At 39.6% G+C, this 14,953-nt stretch overlaps 1 protein-coding gene across 2 annotated transcripts in view; it reads right to left on the minus strand.

Annotated features, from left to right (window-relative positions):
- The window catches only part of LOC109408491 (furin-like protease 2), a 1,190,934-nt gene that overhangs the window by 924,009 nt on the left and 251,972 nt on the right, over nt 1-14,953 (minus strand). The window lies entirely within an intron of this gene.

The following is a 14,953-nucleotide window of genomic DNA, read 5'->3' on the forward strand; positions in this document are numbered from 1 at the left end:
TCTGTGCAATAAATGTGCCGCGCAAATTGAATAAAAAGACTATCAACCGTCAGATGTACACGGGATCTCATATAGGTATTTGGTTGATTTCGAGTCCTGATAAAGATCCCAATATCTGGATAGAAACGTTGGTGATTTTCCTATACTCAGACAAAGAAAAAAGAAAGGAAAAATATTAATTTCAATAGGGAGCTTTTTCACACGTTAGAGAGCGATTTTTTTAAAATTTGTAATACGTAATTTTTTTGAGAAATTCACAAGTTTTCGCCGGCATGTTTTTTATGTATATGTAGGGGAAAACGCCCACGTTGAGGAAGAGTCCAATTTTAACCACGAAACACTTTATAATACACATTTTTTTTGGCACTAACATGAAGCACCAACATGTTTCCATCCAAATGGAAGAAACCATAAACCAGTTTTATGTTTTACTATTGAAAAATTCAAATTTGAAAAAAAGTTTGATTTTCAGAATTTTAGTTTTAATGCGCCACTAGCCACAGCTAGCGCCAGGATGCCAAAATGTGTACATATACTTGCGCGCCTGGTTTATTGTCGATTGTTATTGTTCGTGAATGGTATACAGTCATTACATAATTATGGATCACCTGTAATTATGGGTCAATTCCATGTAAACGTCATAGTGAGCTGTTTTATCAATAATTATCACAAAATGACGCATGGCTGTGTGATTAGTGAACTTATTTATAGTAAAAATGTGCTGTTGCTTGGTTCCAACTTGTGTGCTACATAATTTGTGCCAGAATTTGGGTCTAAATGGCTATTTTAATGTAAATAACTAGGGGTGGGCATTTTACCCCACACATGCCTCAGAAGTTTGGACCCTTGTAAAAAAGTTGTATGGGTCAAATTCAATACTTGTTCCGCTTGGTTCACAAATAATGGGAGTGTGCAAAACAGTTTGTGGGGATAGCGTGAAAAAAAATCTTTTAAATAATGTAAAAAAATGTAAACATTTGACAGGCTAAAATTACATCAAAAGTACAATTTTTTTAGTAAAAATATGTAAACTCAAATGTAAAGAAGCATTTTATTCTTATTTTAGCGATTGCATTTGAAAAAAAAAATACTGAAAATAACGTGGTTTGCCTAAAACAAGGGTGGCGCAACTTACCCCCATGGTCGTTATGACCGCAGTTCCCCTATATGGAAAATTGAATGAAAAAAATATCCAAAATAGTAGTGCTTTGTTATACGCATGGGGAGTGGGGTTGGAGGGTTGCGTTGGAGGGCTAAAGAAAATGTATCAACTACTTCCAACGTGATGTGCTATGTACGTTACATCCGCTTCCAGAGCTAGGTATTTGCGAACCGTTGGAAACTTGGTCGTAGGCTGGCGGGGAGGGGTTTGCTTCTTCAAACCTGAGCGTATGCTCTTCAGCAGGAGCGTCCAGAACAACGTCTGTTTCCCACACTAAAGGCGACGGTTCTCTGAAAAGATAGGAGGTTGGTGTCATTCCCTGCGAGTCAGCTTTTTTTCTTCTTCTAAACCATAGGGTGAAAAATCTGCTTAACAAACACCCTAACAGGAAGGTTAGGGTAGTGTGGGGTTAAGGCCGTCTTCTACAACAGTAGTAAAAGCCAGGACTACTCTCTTCTCGACCCACTAAAACACCCCAAGTAACACACTTGTCACCGAAGAGTCACGGCGGCGCAGGTTTTTGTTGCGCATAAGTCACTGTGACTTACTTCTAACAAATAAACACTTACTTGCTAGAAGTAAGTCACAGTAACTTCTGCGCAACAAAAACCTGCGCCGCCGTGACTCTTCGGTGACAAGTGTGTTACTTGGGACATTCCTATGGTCGCCAAACCCTTCGTCTCTCCGGAACCACCAAGAAGGCATTGCTTCAGAGAGTGGCTGGTGCACATCGCACCCTCAAGGTTAGCTGCGTAGCCTGCAGCAACGAACATCGATGACTTGCTTTGGAGAGTCCATCACGGTAGCATGCTGGCGCTTAGCCAGTTTCCCGAGTGGTCCTCACCACTCTCTTTGTCCTCGGATGGCGGACAGTGTCAACCCCGCCCGCGCCAAACTGCTTAGCAGACATCAAGAACTGATGCCCACGTGACCTGTCCGCAAAGGAAGGGTATCACTACCCTTCAGGCCCTATCAGATGCACCCGAAGGTTGCAGACAGCAGGGTCTCCACCTGCCCCGACCCTTGCCGGGGACCCCTTTCCAAGCGCGGGTACGGATCCAACCCAGTAGACCGACGCCACGACAGTACCGCTACCGGGACTTCCTCTCCGCGGCCACTTAATCGCTGTAAGGGTCGATCTCGACCGCAGGGCACCGGTATGACCTACAAAGCCGACTCCGAACCCCTGGACCACCTCTCGTACTGCATCTGAGCTAGCCATTCTCCGAGTCCACGCGCCACCTCCTCTGTAGCTCCCAGACGATATGGGTGATAGCCGTTGAAACGGCGTTCCAGCCAAACTCATCCTTACATATCCTCTGGACCAAATTGTCCGGAGTTTTGTCCTCCCCGCATGTGGCAAGCATGCGGTCACGCATTGTGCGAAAACGCGGGCACATGAGCAAACCTGATACGTAAAACTGCTGATCTCTCAGTTTCACCGGGAGCACATTGGAAAATCAAGGACGAGAACGGTATTCCCGCGAACTTATCGATAAAATCGACGATGGAAAATTGAGAGCGAGCACTTTGTTTGAATCTCGATGGAGGCTTCAACAGGACTTTACGTTGCACCAGAGAGTATCATACACACTTAGTTTCATTCGCCGAGCTCGGTTGTGCGGATCTCGGTTTCTGAATTTTAACCGAGACTCAGCTAACAAACTGGTAGGTTGCTTGGCAACGAGGCATGTTATACTGATTCTCAGCATTTATTAGCTGAGATCTCATGAATACATTTAGCTGACTACTCGGCTGTGCAAATCTCGGCATATGTAAACCGAGATTCGGCACTATAAATTAAGTGTGTATGGAGAGCTGGTATTACAGCCGAGGTTCGATTTTCAAAAAATCCGGCGAATTGAGCCCTAAAAAGACTGAAGCACCATAAAACTACCCAGCAGTTCTACAAAACCGTCGTTGTTAATACAGTGCCAGTTCATAAAATCAAATAACAACGACGTGGTATCATCAAGGTGAACTTAAACTCATTTCTCACTTTTACAGCTCTCAGTGGAACTTTCGGAAGTAATCCAGCTTAGTGGTCTAGTGGCTACCGCTTCTGGATCATATGCAGAAAGTGTTGGGTTCAATCCTTTGCTCGTCCCTTTCCTCCTACTTCTATCTACTTTCTATGTACTCTCTTCTTTACGTATGCATCTCATGTATAAACGTATGTTCCTAGCGATCGCTAGCACTAGAAACGGAGCGAACTGTTCACTTCATCCCTGGCATACGCGCACCAATGCATGACCTCTATGCCAAAAATAAACATTTCCCAACAATACTCCGATATCCGCACGAACTTGTGCAGATGCAGTGAAGTCCGAGGTCTGTTGACAACAACCATCACTTCCCTCCCCATCATCCCCATATATGACCTGTAACCTGACGTAGCTGGCGCTATTGTCTCCTAAAATAGGATCATCAGCACTCACACACTGAAGACGTTTGTTTGTCCCAAGCAGCTATCTCATTGGTTTCTTATGTGAGTGTAGCTGTCCTGGCGTTACTGTACTAATGGAGTATCATTATCTTTTTCTTCTTCTTTATGGCTTGACTTTCGTTATGAAACTTGGCCTGCCTCTCTTCAACTTATGCCGTTTTTCTTTTTGATCCAGTTCCAACCTGGGTTGGAACTGGATGAGATCACGGTTTCAACCCCAACCCGACTTCGGTTTCGCTTGTACTAAAGTTTGTTTGAGTTTGTTTGACGTTTGATTGTTTACACATTTTCCGCCAATCCAGTTCCAACCCAGGTTCAAAAAGAAAAACGGCATTAGTGTTCTTAGAGCACTTCCACAGTTATTAATTGAAGGGTTTTCTTTGCCTACCATTTCATGAATTTATACATTTTGTGGCAAGTACAATGATACACTATGCCCAGGAAGTCGAGAAAATTTTCTCAACCGGAACGGGAATCAAACCCGCCGTCTCCGGATTGACGATCCATATTCTCAACCACTATGCTAAGTGGAGACCCATGGAGTAGCATCTACGGGCGGCCAATCAAACTTCATTTTCTCAGTGGAGCTTCCTAAAGTCTCCATTGAATCCCAATCGTCGAACCGTCATTTGGAAGCATGGTCAGAAGCCCATTTTTCAACTTGAAGCCTCACCGCTTCGATGCCAACTTCTTTGAATAAATTGTAGTAGCGAGCAATAACTCTAGCATTTTCTACACGGTATGACCAAAACAATGAGACTACACATTTTATTGAAACAACACGAAAAGCTACTTTCATTCTACAACGAGAACAATGGCATACTATGAAGACTAACCGGAGTGGCCCGAAAGTGACACTTTCTGTAGCCACATGTGACCAAGCGACACTTCGATAATCATCCAGAGTGGGATGTGACAACGGCATCTCTCCTGGCCACACTCACCACAGTCAACACTCGGATGGAACCACCCCAATCAAAACTGCACCAGCCATCTCCGGAGTTTCGGCTGTGGGGTCAGGTGGTGGCATCTACTAGAAATACACTTCACCAACCGTCGTCATCGTGGAGGACGAGCACCACCGACAAAAATGTATTCCTCTCATCTCATCTCATCTGATGGTTTAAAATGTGCAAATTTCTATGCCAAGGCTTTCGGGAGGGAAAATGAACAACATGGACGTTCCCGATCCCGATCCCGATCAGACCAAACCCCCCCCCCCCCCCCCCCCCCCCCCCGAACCACAACAATCCGTCGAGGAAGTGACCAGAGCGGAAAAGTGATGCTGCTGCTGCTGCTTGTCTGTTTGGTCATAAGGCGACAGCATGTGCAAATTTATCCCTGTTCACACTAGAGCGACCCCGAAAAATATGCTACACTACTGCACTGTACTGTTCGGTCGTGGTCGGTCGTTACATCAAAGTCGTGTGGGTGTGGAAACCTTACACCATGGGTCGTTTGTTTTGAAAATTTATGTGCCAAACCTCGGGGGAACAGAGGGTTTTTTTGTGGAGCTGCAGCTGCCGTCGGATGGCTCTCTATAGTGTGGGAAATTTTTGCCTCTCCGAACCGGATGAAACCATCGTGACGACGACGACGGCGGCGGCAGCGGCGATGCAGGAACTGGCTGAAAATTAGAAGCCAGCGGTTGTTTATTCAGGAGAAAAATGGAAGATAATAAGAGCAAGGGGATAATGGATTCTCCGGCCAGCTGAAATCGCATGGGTGAATGCCGTTGGCGCTGGCTCGGTGTAAGGTCTGGTTGTACATGGTGTGGTCGCTGTTAGTAGCTTTCTCTGTGGGATTAAAGGAAAGTATTGCACTTTCATTATCTAGGAAAGGGATGACGTGGTCTGGAATTTGACCTGGGCTGGTTTAATTCATGAAGAAATTTTACAATGATTTGTCATAATAATTCTGTACGATTTTTATTATTATTTTATAATAATATTCTATGGATATTTCTTGACGATTTTTCCGGCAATGATTTTCAAAATTTTATTAAGATTTTTTTAGGTGCATTTTTTTTAATGAATTATAAATAAGTTTTTATAATTATAAGATTTTTCATGAAATCCTCCGAAAGTTTCTTTTGTAATTTTTCCATCAATTGCTTGAAGAACTTCTCGTCAGGGATTTTCACGGAAATAGCTATGAAAATTTCTCCGTAAAATTTTCAAGAAATTTTCTTGACAATTGATTTAACATTTCCTCTGCTTCTGCCTACTAGCTCATCTGCCACATTATTGATGGAATTCCTCTTGCTATTTGCTTAGAAATTTATCTGGTGAAGTTTCTCCAGAAATTTAAAAAGTCTTTTCTTTATTTTCCAATGCTTTCTTTGACAGCTTCCTGAGAAGGTTCTTGAGAAACACCTTCTGGAATTCATCTGTTGTTTTAGAAATTCCTGTAGAAATTCGATAACGAATTTCTCTGGCAGTCTTTTATAGATTTTTTTAACTCTCTAATCTCAACCCTGCCCTAAGGAATTTCTGTATTTTTGAGTTCCGGAGTAGTCACAACTTTTTTAATTTTGGCTTTGGTATATTAAAGACTGTTCTGATTATCACCAAATGCTTTTTGATGATTTTAAAAGCGTATTTAATTTTCAAAAATCCCTGGAAATTTTATGTTTTGTTCACTTGTCAGATCATACTGTTTTTTTTTTGCTTCGAATCGATACAATTTACACTCTAAGCTTTTCCACAAACATTCTACCACAGTCAAAGTATTTGGTAGAGTACACTCTGAAAATATTTTTTTAACCTTCCTTTTGCATCACTTTGGCAGCAGCTTGCTGACGTAGTGTACGGTTTGGGTAAAAAAACACCCTAATACCAATGGAGGGTTAAATAAATTTCACAGAATATAAAAATTTCCACGAAAAAATAGAAATAAAAATAATTTACCATAATTATAAAATTTTAAAACCTTTTCGTTAAAAAAATGGTACCTAAGGGCTTCCAGGAAAAATATAAAAGATTTGGGTTTTCAGTAGAGTAAAATTATAAAAATTCAAAAACAAAAATCGCCAATACAAAAAAAACGTCGTGTTTCAACCAATTTTAGATGGCAAAAATATATAAAATTAGGGTGTAGGACGGTTTATAGTTATGACCAATTTTTCTTGCCGCATACTTTTTTGTCTTTATTCAAGAAGTTTTAAGCTTGAGAGCTGGTTCGCCTCCTAAACCGTAAAAATTTATTTAAGGATTCTTTAGCATTTATTCAGCTCTCTGATAGCTACTTCCGGTATTTCTCAGGTAACTACTCAAAAACTGCTCTACCAGTTATCTTATTTTTTTCCACAATTTCTTCATCAACTATCCTTGAAATTTCCTTGAATTTGTTAAACCATTTTTTTTTTAATTGCACTTTTATTTTCACAATTTTTTTGAGTACATCTTCCGGTAATTCGTCAAGAAATTCTTTGAGAAATCTTCCGGAAGTTTACTTTGGAATAATTTCGATATTTCCTTCGGCTACATATTTGTTAACAAATTTTCCGACCTTTTCTTCAGAAAGCAGTTTCTTGATGAATGCTTCGGCTTTTTCTTGCATTGTAAGACATATTACGTACTGCTGCAAATGTTGATTCAGGAACTCCTTCGAAAGATTATTTGGGAATTTTTCCGTCAACTGCTTGCGGAAGTTCTCTGGAACTTCACTAAAGGAACGCCCACGGAAGAACCTTGTAAAATTTCCCTGATAAATTCCAAAGAAATTCCGTTGGCAATTTCGTCAAAATTTCCTCCTAAAATTCTTTAAAATGTTTCTCTGTAAATTATTAAAGGATTTCCTCCAGGTTTTTTCTTAAGAATTCTTTGCTTGATTGAATACAATTTTTCTTTGATTTTTTTCGAGATATGTCGGTTATTTCTAAAATTTGTTTCGACCGCTTTTCTAGAAATTTCTCGGAAAACATCTTCGGAATATATATTTTTTTAGAAATTCCTGTAGATATTCAATATTCAATTAATCTGGTCTTTTTAATTTTTTTAATGTGATTTTCCGATATGACTGATATTTTCCGAAAAATATGTACAAGAGTTCCTCGGCATTTTTTTCAGGATTTTCTCTTACCTTAAAAGCTCCTCTGACAAATTCTTTTTTTTTTTTTAAAGAAATTTCTTCAGGAACGGTTCCAGAAATTTTCTAGGACTTGATCCAGATTTTTTTTAATTATTTCATTTTTTGTTTTTTTTTTGTGTGACAACTTTTTTGGGGATTTCCTCCGGCAATTTTCTCAAAAATTTTTCCAGAAATTCCATCTAACATGCACTTGCTCCAGAAGTCAACTTTGGAACATTCTCGAAATTTCTGTTACCTTCTATTAAAGAATTTAACGACATTTTCTTTGGCGGTTTCTCATTTAGCAATGGTTTTTAAGAATTTATCCGGAATTTCATTCAAGAATTTCTCAAACATTCCATTCCATGACTATAATATTTTTTTAAATATTTTTTTCTGGTGATTTATTGAAGTTCTTCGGCATTTCTTTTAGGAGTTTTTCAGAAAATTTCTCAAAAAATTACTCCAAAAATTCTCTGCAACTTCCTTCAGTAACTCTTCAGGCAATATCTTCAGAAATTGACTCATCTATTATTTTGTGAATACCTTCAATAATTTTTAAGGAATCTTTCAAACCGTTCTGAATTACTTCTGACATTTTTTTAAAAATTATCACAGGATTTTTTTTTTCGGAAATTTATTCACAAATTTCCCATGAAATTATTCAAGGCATTTAGTTGATTGCCTTAGAAACTCCACCGGAAATCTTTCAGGAATTGTTTTCATTCCAAGTAATTCCGTTCGCAATATATTTACAATTTTCCTCGGCATTTTGTTTTTTTAATACCTTCGAGAATTCCTATTCCCCTTATTTCTTTAAAAAGGTCTACGACCTGAAAGTTAAGGATTCTTGCTTCAAACTCCTAAGAAACTGCTTCAAAATGTCCTTCTTGAAAAAAAAAATTGTAAATTTCTTGAAAAATTCTGTAGAAATTCTGCCATATTTTTCAAAAACTCCACCAAAAATCCTAGTAAAAAATTGCAGTTTCTTTAAGAACTATTCGAGATTTTTTTGGAATGTTTTATCTCTGTACGATATCATTTGAAATTTCGCTTCAACTATTTCAGAAATTTGTCGAAAGTTCTTTTAGGAATTTTCACGACAGATCTTTGGGACTTTTTTTTCAAATTTCCTCCTTCAATTTATTCAGATTTTTGTTATTATAATTTCTTGGGAATTTTACTGTAAATTTTTCAAGAGTTTCTATGGCAGTTTGTTCAGGAATCTCTCAAGGGATTTTTTTACAAACTCCTCCTCTCTTTGAACTTTTCCGAATTTAAGCCGTTTACAACGACTAATGGTGAAAAGTTTCCTTTGTTCAGTTATATCCGTGCGTTCAACGATGTTGGCAGTCATTTCGAATTTAATGTGTCTAAGAGTGTTTTTTAAAGTAGAATTAAGTAGTGAAGGCAACAGTCTGTGGGATGGGTCCATTCATACAAGACAAAGAAGAATAAATAAAAAAATTAAACTTGGCATGAATTCCTCTGAAACATTCTAAAGGAATTCCTTCTACAACTTATTCAGAGATTCCTTTGTAAATATGTTCAAGAATTCTTATAGAAATTGCCGAAGGAACTTCCACTGAACATCCAAATCGAAAAGAAATTTATCCAGGATTTTCTTAGCAAATTTTGAATTCTAAATAAATGTTTGGGTGAATTCTTGAAAAAATGTCACAGAAGTTTAGAGAAACTATTAAATAAGCTGCGAAATTTCTCGAATTTTTGAATTCCTAGAAAACAAGATAAATCATCCAATATATTCAATTGTATTGAGCGCGGTGATGCTGTTCGGTTGCTTGGATACAGGTACACTTGTTTCATTGTCAATTCGGTTAAAAAGCAGGCTTGTGAAGTCACAAAAATCTTACAAAATTTGAAAATTCCGAAAGTTTCTTGGATTTTTTTTTATTTCCTCCTACAATTTCTTCAGAAATCTTAATTTATAAATCCATGAGGAATTCTCCTGTGATTTCTTTGGGAATTTTTTCGAAATTTAGCTTCCGTAAATTCTTTCTAGGAATCCGTAAGAGATTTTAGAAAGAATTTCCGCTGAATAACCAACGGGAAATTCTAAAGCATTTTCTACGCGAACTCTGAATTCTGAAAAAAAATAACGATGAATTCCTGAAAAAAGGGAATTACAGAAAAAATCTTCAGAAATGTATTCAAATTTTATTAGAAATTACTAAATTTCTAAGAAAAAATGCCGGAGATGATTTATCATTTAATACACAGTCTCATGTAAGGTCACGAGGATCCACGTTGACAAGGAATGCAACCCGTCACCCTCAGCATAGTCTTTCTGAATACTTGTAATAGAAAACGATTCAATTTTCGACTTGAATGCAAAAGAGTTCAATTGTATGATTTTTGGTATTAGATTCCAGATGACGATTTGCTGGGGTTCTAATGAAAAATGAAATCCTTTCAAATAGATCGAATCCATACCATGCATGCTACCTCCCTTACACTCCTAGCTACAAACTCATGTAAATATTCGACTATTGTTTGAACCAAGGTTTGAACCGTGTCATCCAGCATTCCCGATACAAACAAACCATATGCACATAATCTACAAGCCAATATCGAAATCGGAATGCAACAATGATTGGTGCGTTATAAACAGAGGCCCGTACGGTGTCTGCACTGTTGCACTCGACCAACAAACCGACAAGTCCCAGGTGAGCATTGTCGATATTGAATACTTCCATGCGACAGAATTTTAATTGAAAAAGTTTCCATTCCCATTGCGGCCGATCCGAGCCATGTGACATTTTTGAACACAGTAACAAGGCGACAAGATAGACTACTGTACTGGTGGTACCAACCCCCCATTCATTGAGTTCGTTTGATATGAATTTGCATCGTTTCTCGCCGAGACCCGAGAACTATGCCGACCGACCGAATTACCCCACTCGAAGAATGCTTCAACAACAGTGGTGTAAGGTACATCTCCCGCGCAACCCATTCACTTATAAAAGCATAAAGCTGGCTGGGTGTTGGCAACTTTTGCGAACGGGGTCGTAAATTTCGCCGTAATGGCAGCCGTCTTGTTGACTCCTTCGACTTATCCTCCCCTCCCGAATGGGTCGTCACACAAGGGCACACATGGCACATGGCACCAGCCATCCAGTCAGTAGTAGGTACTGTGCTCGAGGGACAAAGAAGCTACAACAGCAACCCTGGGTGACTCGTAGCTCAACTCATCCTGTTAGGGGAACAATTCGCATAGCTGGTCTTTTTTCCGCCCGGAATGGCTCTCATGGCGATTATATCGACATGATATAAAATGCAAATAAAATTTTCCTCTCCACACTACACTACAACGGCACTCGACAGGGCCTGCTGGCTGGTGGCGAGAAAACTCGTACGAGAACCGGCTTCGTACATAGTATACTGCTCTTCGTAACAGTGTGACCATCACTAATGTGGAAATTCGAATTTCTCTAGATTTTTTCAAGAACCACTTCAAGATTTATTTTCTTTTCTAAGAACCCCGCTAGAGCTTCACCTGAGAATTTATTTGGGAATTCTTCCTTGAATTCCTTCGGAAACTCCGGGAATTACTCTGAGAATTGCTCTTAATTTTTTTCTGGGAATTCTTCTCGGAATTCCACTGGGAATTTCTCTGGTACATCATCTGAAATTCTTCTGGGAATTTATCTGGAATTCTCTGGGAATTTCTCTAGAGTTCATCTGTAATTCCTCAGCGAATTCCTCTATAATTCCTCAGGGAATTCCTCTAGGAACTCCTCTGGGAATTCTTCTAGGAATTCCTTTGGAATTTCTCCTGGAAATACTCTGGAATAGATGTTATACTCTGGAAATTCACTTGAATTCATCTGCAATTCCTCTGGAATTGCTCTGGAAATTCCTCTGGAATTCCTCTGAGGATTCCTCTGAAATTCCTCTGGAAATTCCTCTGAGAATTCCTCTGAGAATTCCTCTGAGAATTCCTCTGAGAATTCCTCTGGGAATTCCTCTGAGAATTCCTCTGAGAATTCCTGTGAGAATTCCTCTGGGAATTCCTCTGAGAATTCCTCTGAGAATTCCTCTAGGAATTCCTCTGGGAATTCCTTTGGAATTCCCCTGGTTTTCCTCTGGGAATTCCTCTGAAATTTCTCTGGGAATTCCTCTGAAATTTCTCTGGAAATTCATATAAAATTCCTCTGAGAATTCCTTTAGAATTCCTATGGATATCCTTCAAGAATTCCTGTGGAATTCCTTTAACAATTCCTGTGGAATTCCTATAAGAATTCCTCTGAAATTCTTCTGAGAATTCCTCTGGAAATCTTCTGAAAATTCCTCTGAAATTCTTCTGAGAATTCCTCTGGAATTCCTCTGGGAATTCCTCTGGAATTCCTCTGAGAATTCCTCTGGAATTCCTCTGAGAATTCCTCTGGAATTCCTCTGAGAATTCCTCTGGAATTCATCTCTCTAAGAATTCCTCTGGAATTCCTCTGGAAATTCCTCTGAAATTCCTATGAGTATTCCTCTGGAATTCCTCTGAGAATTCCTCTGGAATTCCTCTGAGAATTCCTCTGGAATTCCTCTGAGAATTCCTCTGGAACTCCTCTGAGAATTCCTCTGGAATTCCTCTGAGAATTCCTCTGAAATTCCACTGGATTTCCTCTGGGAATTCCATTGGAATTCCTATGAAATTCCTCTGGAATTTTTATGGAAATTTCTCTAGATTTGCTCTGGAAATTCCTCAGGAATTCCTTTGAGAATTTCTCTGGGAATTCCTCTGGAAATTGCTCTGGCAATTGCTGTGGAATTTCTCTGAGAGTTCCTCTGGAATTCCTCTGAGAATTCCTCTGGAATTCCTCTGAGAATTCCTCTGGAATTCATCTGGAAATTCCTCTGGAATTCCTCTGAGAATTCCTCTGGAATTCCTCTCTCTGAGAATTCCTCTGGAATTCCTCTGAAAATTCCTCTGGAATTCCTTTGAGTATTCCTCTGAAATTGTTCTGAGAATTCCTCTGGAATTCCTCTGAGAATTCCTCTGGAATTCCTCTCTCTGAGAATTCCTCTGGAATTCCTCTGAGAATTCCTCTGAAATTCCACCGGATATCCTCTGGGAATTCCATTGGAATTCCTATGAAATTCATCTGGAATTTTTATGGAAATTTCTCTAGATTTCCTCTGGAAATTCCTCAGGAATTCCTTTGAGAATTTCTCTGGGAATTCCTCTGGAAATTGCTCTGGCAATTGCTGTGGAATTTCTCTGAGAGTTCCTCTGGAATTCCTCTGAGAATTCCTCTGGAATTCCTCTGAGAATTCCTCTGGAATTCCTCTGGAATTGCTCTGAGAATTCCTCTGAGAATTCCTCTGAGAATTCCTCTGGAATTCCTCTGAGAATTCCTCTGGAATTCCTCTGAGAATTCCTCTGGAATTCCTCTGAGAATTCCTCTGGAATTCATCTGAGAATTCCTCTGGAATTCCTCTGAGAATTCCTCTGGAATTCCTCTGAGAATTCCTCTGGAATTCCTCAGAGAATTCCTCTGAGAATTCCTCTGGAATTCCTCTGAGAATTCCTCTGGAATTCCTCTGAGAATTCCTCTGGAATTCTTCTCTCTGAGAATTCCTCTGGGATTCCTCTGGAAATTCCTCTGGAATTCCTATGAGTATTCCTCTGGAATTCCTCTGAGAATTCCTCTGGAATTCCTCTGAGAATTCCTCTGGAATTCCTCTGAGAATTCCTCTGAAATTCCACTGGATTTCCTCTGGGAATTCCATTGGAATTCCTATGAAATTCCTCTGGAATTTTTATGGAAATTTCTCTAGATTTCCTCTGGAAATTCCTCAGGAATTCCTTTGAGAATTTCTCTGGGAATTCCTCTGGAAATTGCTCTGGCAATTGCTGTGGAATTTCTCTGAAAGTTCCTCTGGAATTTCTCTGAGAATTCCTCTGGAATTCCTCTGGAATTCCTCTGAGAATTCCTCTGGAATTCATCTGAGAATTCCTCTGGAATTCCTCTGAGAATTCCTCTGGAATTCCTTTCTCTGAGAATTCCTCTGGAATTCCTCTGAAAATTCCTCTGGAATTCCTCTGAGTATTCCTCTGAAATTGTTCTGAGAATTCCTCTGGAATTCCTCTGAGAATTCCTCTGGAATTCCTCTCTCTGAGAATTCCTCTGGAATTCCTCTGAGAATTCCTCTGAAATTCCACTGGATATCCTCTGGGAATTCCATTGGAATTCCTATGAAATTAATCTGGAATTTTTATGGAAATTTCTCTAGATTTCCTCTGGAAATTCCTCAGGAATTCCTTTGAGAATTTCTCTGGGAATTCCTCTGGAAATTGCTCTGGCAATTGCTGTGGAATTTCTCTGAGAGTTCCTCTGGAATTCCTCTGAGAATTCCTCTGGAATTCCTCTGAGAATTCCTCTGGAATTCCTCTGGAATTCCTCTGAGAATTCCTCTGGAATTGATCTGAGAATTCCTCTGGAATTCCTCTGAGAATTCCTCTGGAATTCATCTGAGAATTCCTCTGGAATTGATCTGACAATTCCTCTGGAATTCCTCTGAGAATTCCTCTGGAATTCCTCTGAGAATTCCTCTGGAATTCCTCTGAGAATTCCTCTGGAATTCCTCTGAGAATTCCTCTGGAATTCCTCTGAGAATTCCTCTGGAATTCCTCTGAGAATTCCTCTGGAGTTCCTCTGAGAATTCCTCTGGAATTCCTCTGAGAATTCCTCTGGAATTCCTCTGAGAATTCCTCTGGAATTCCTCTGAGAATTCCTCTGGAATTCCTCTGAGAATTCCTCTGGAATTCCTCTGAGAATTCCTCTGGAATTCCTCTGAGAATTCCTCTGGAATGCCTCTGAGAATTCCTCTAGAATCCCTCTGAGAATTCCTCTGGAATCCCTCTGAAAATTCCTCTGGAATTCCTCTGAGAATTCTTCTGGAATTCCTCTGAAAATTCCTCTGGAATTTCTCTAGAATTCCTCTGAGAATTTCTCTGAGAATTCTTCTGGAATTCCTCTGAGAATTCCTCTGGAGTTCCTCTGAGAATTCCTCTGGATTCCTCTGAGAATTCCTCTGGAATTTCTCTGGAATTCCTCTGAGAATTTCTCTGAGAATTCCTCTGGAATTCCTCTGAGAATTCCTCTGGAATTCCTCTGAGAATTCCTCTGGAATTCCTCTGAGAATTCCTCTGGAATTCCTCTGAGAATTCCTCTGGAATTCCTCTGAGAATTCCTCAGGAATTCCTCTGAGAATTCCTCTGGAATTCCTCTGAGAATTCCTCTGGAATTCCTCTGAGA

The sequence above is a fragment of the Aedes albopictus genome, chromosome 3 (assembly GCF_035046485.1).
Source record: "Aedes albopictus strain Foshan chromosome 3, AalbF5, whole genome shotgun sequence".
In the NCBI taxonomy this organism is placed as follows: domain Eukaryota; kingdom Metazoa; phylum Arthropoda; class Insecta; order Diptera; family Culicidae; genus Aedes; species Aedes albopictus.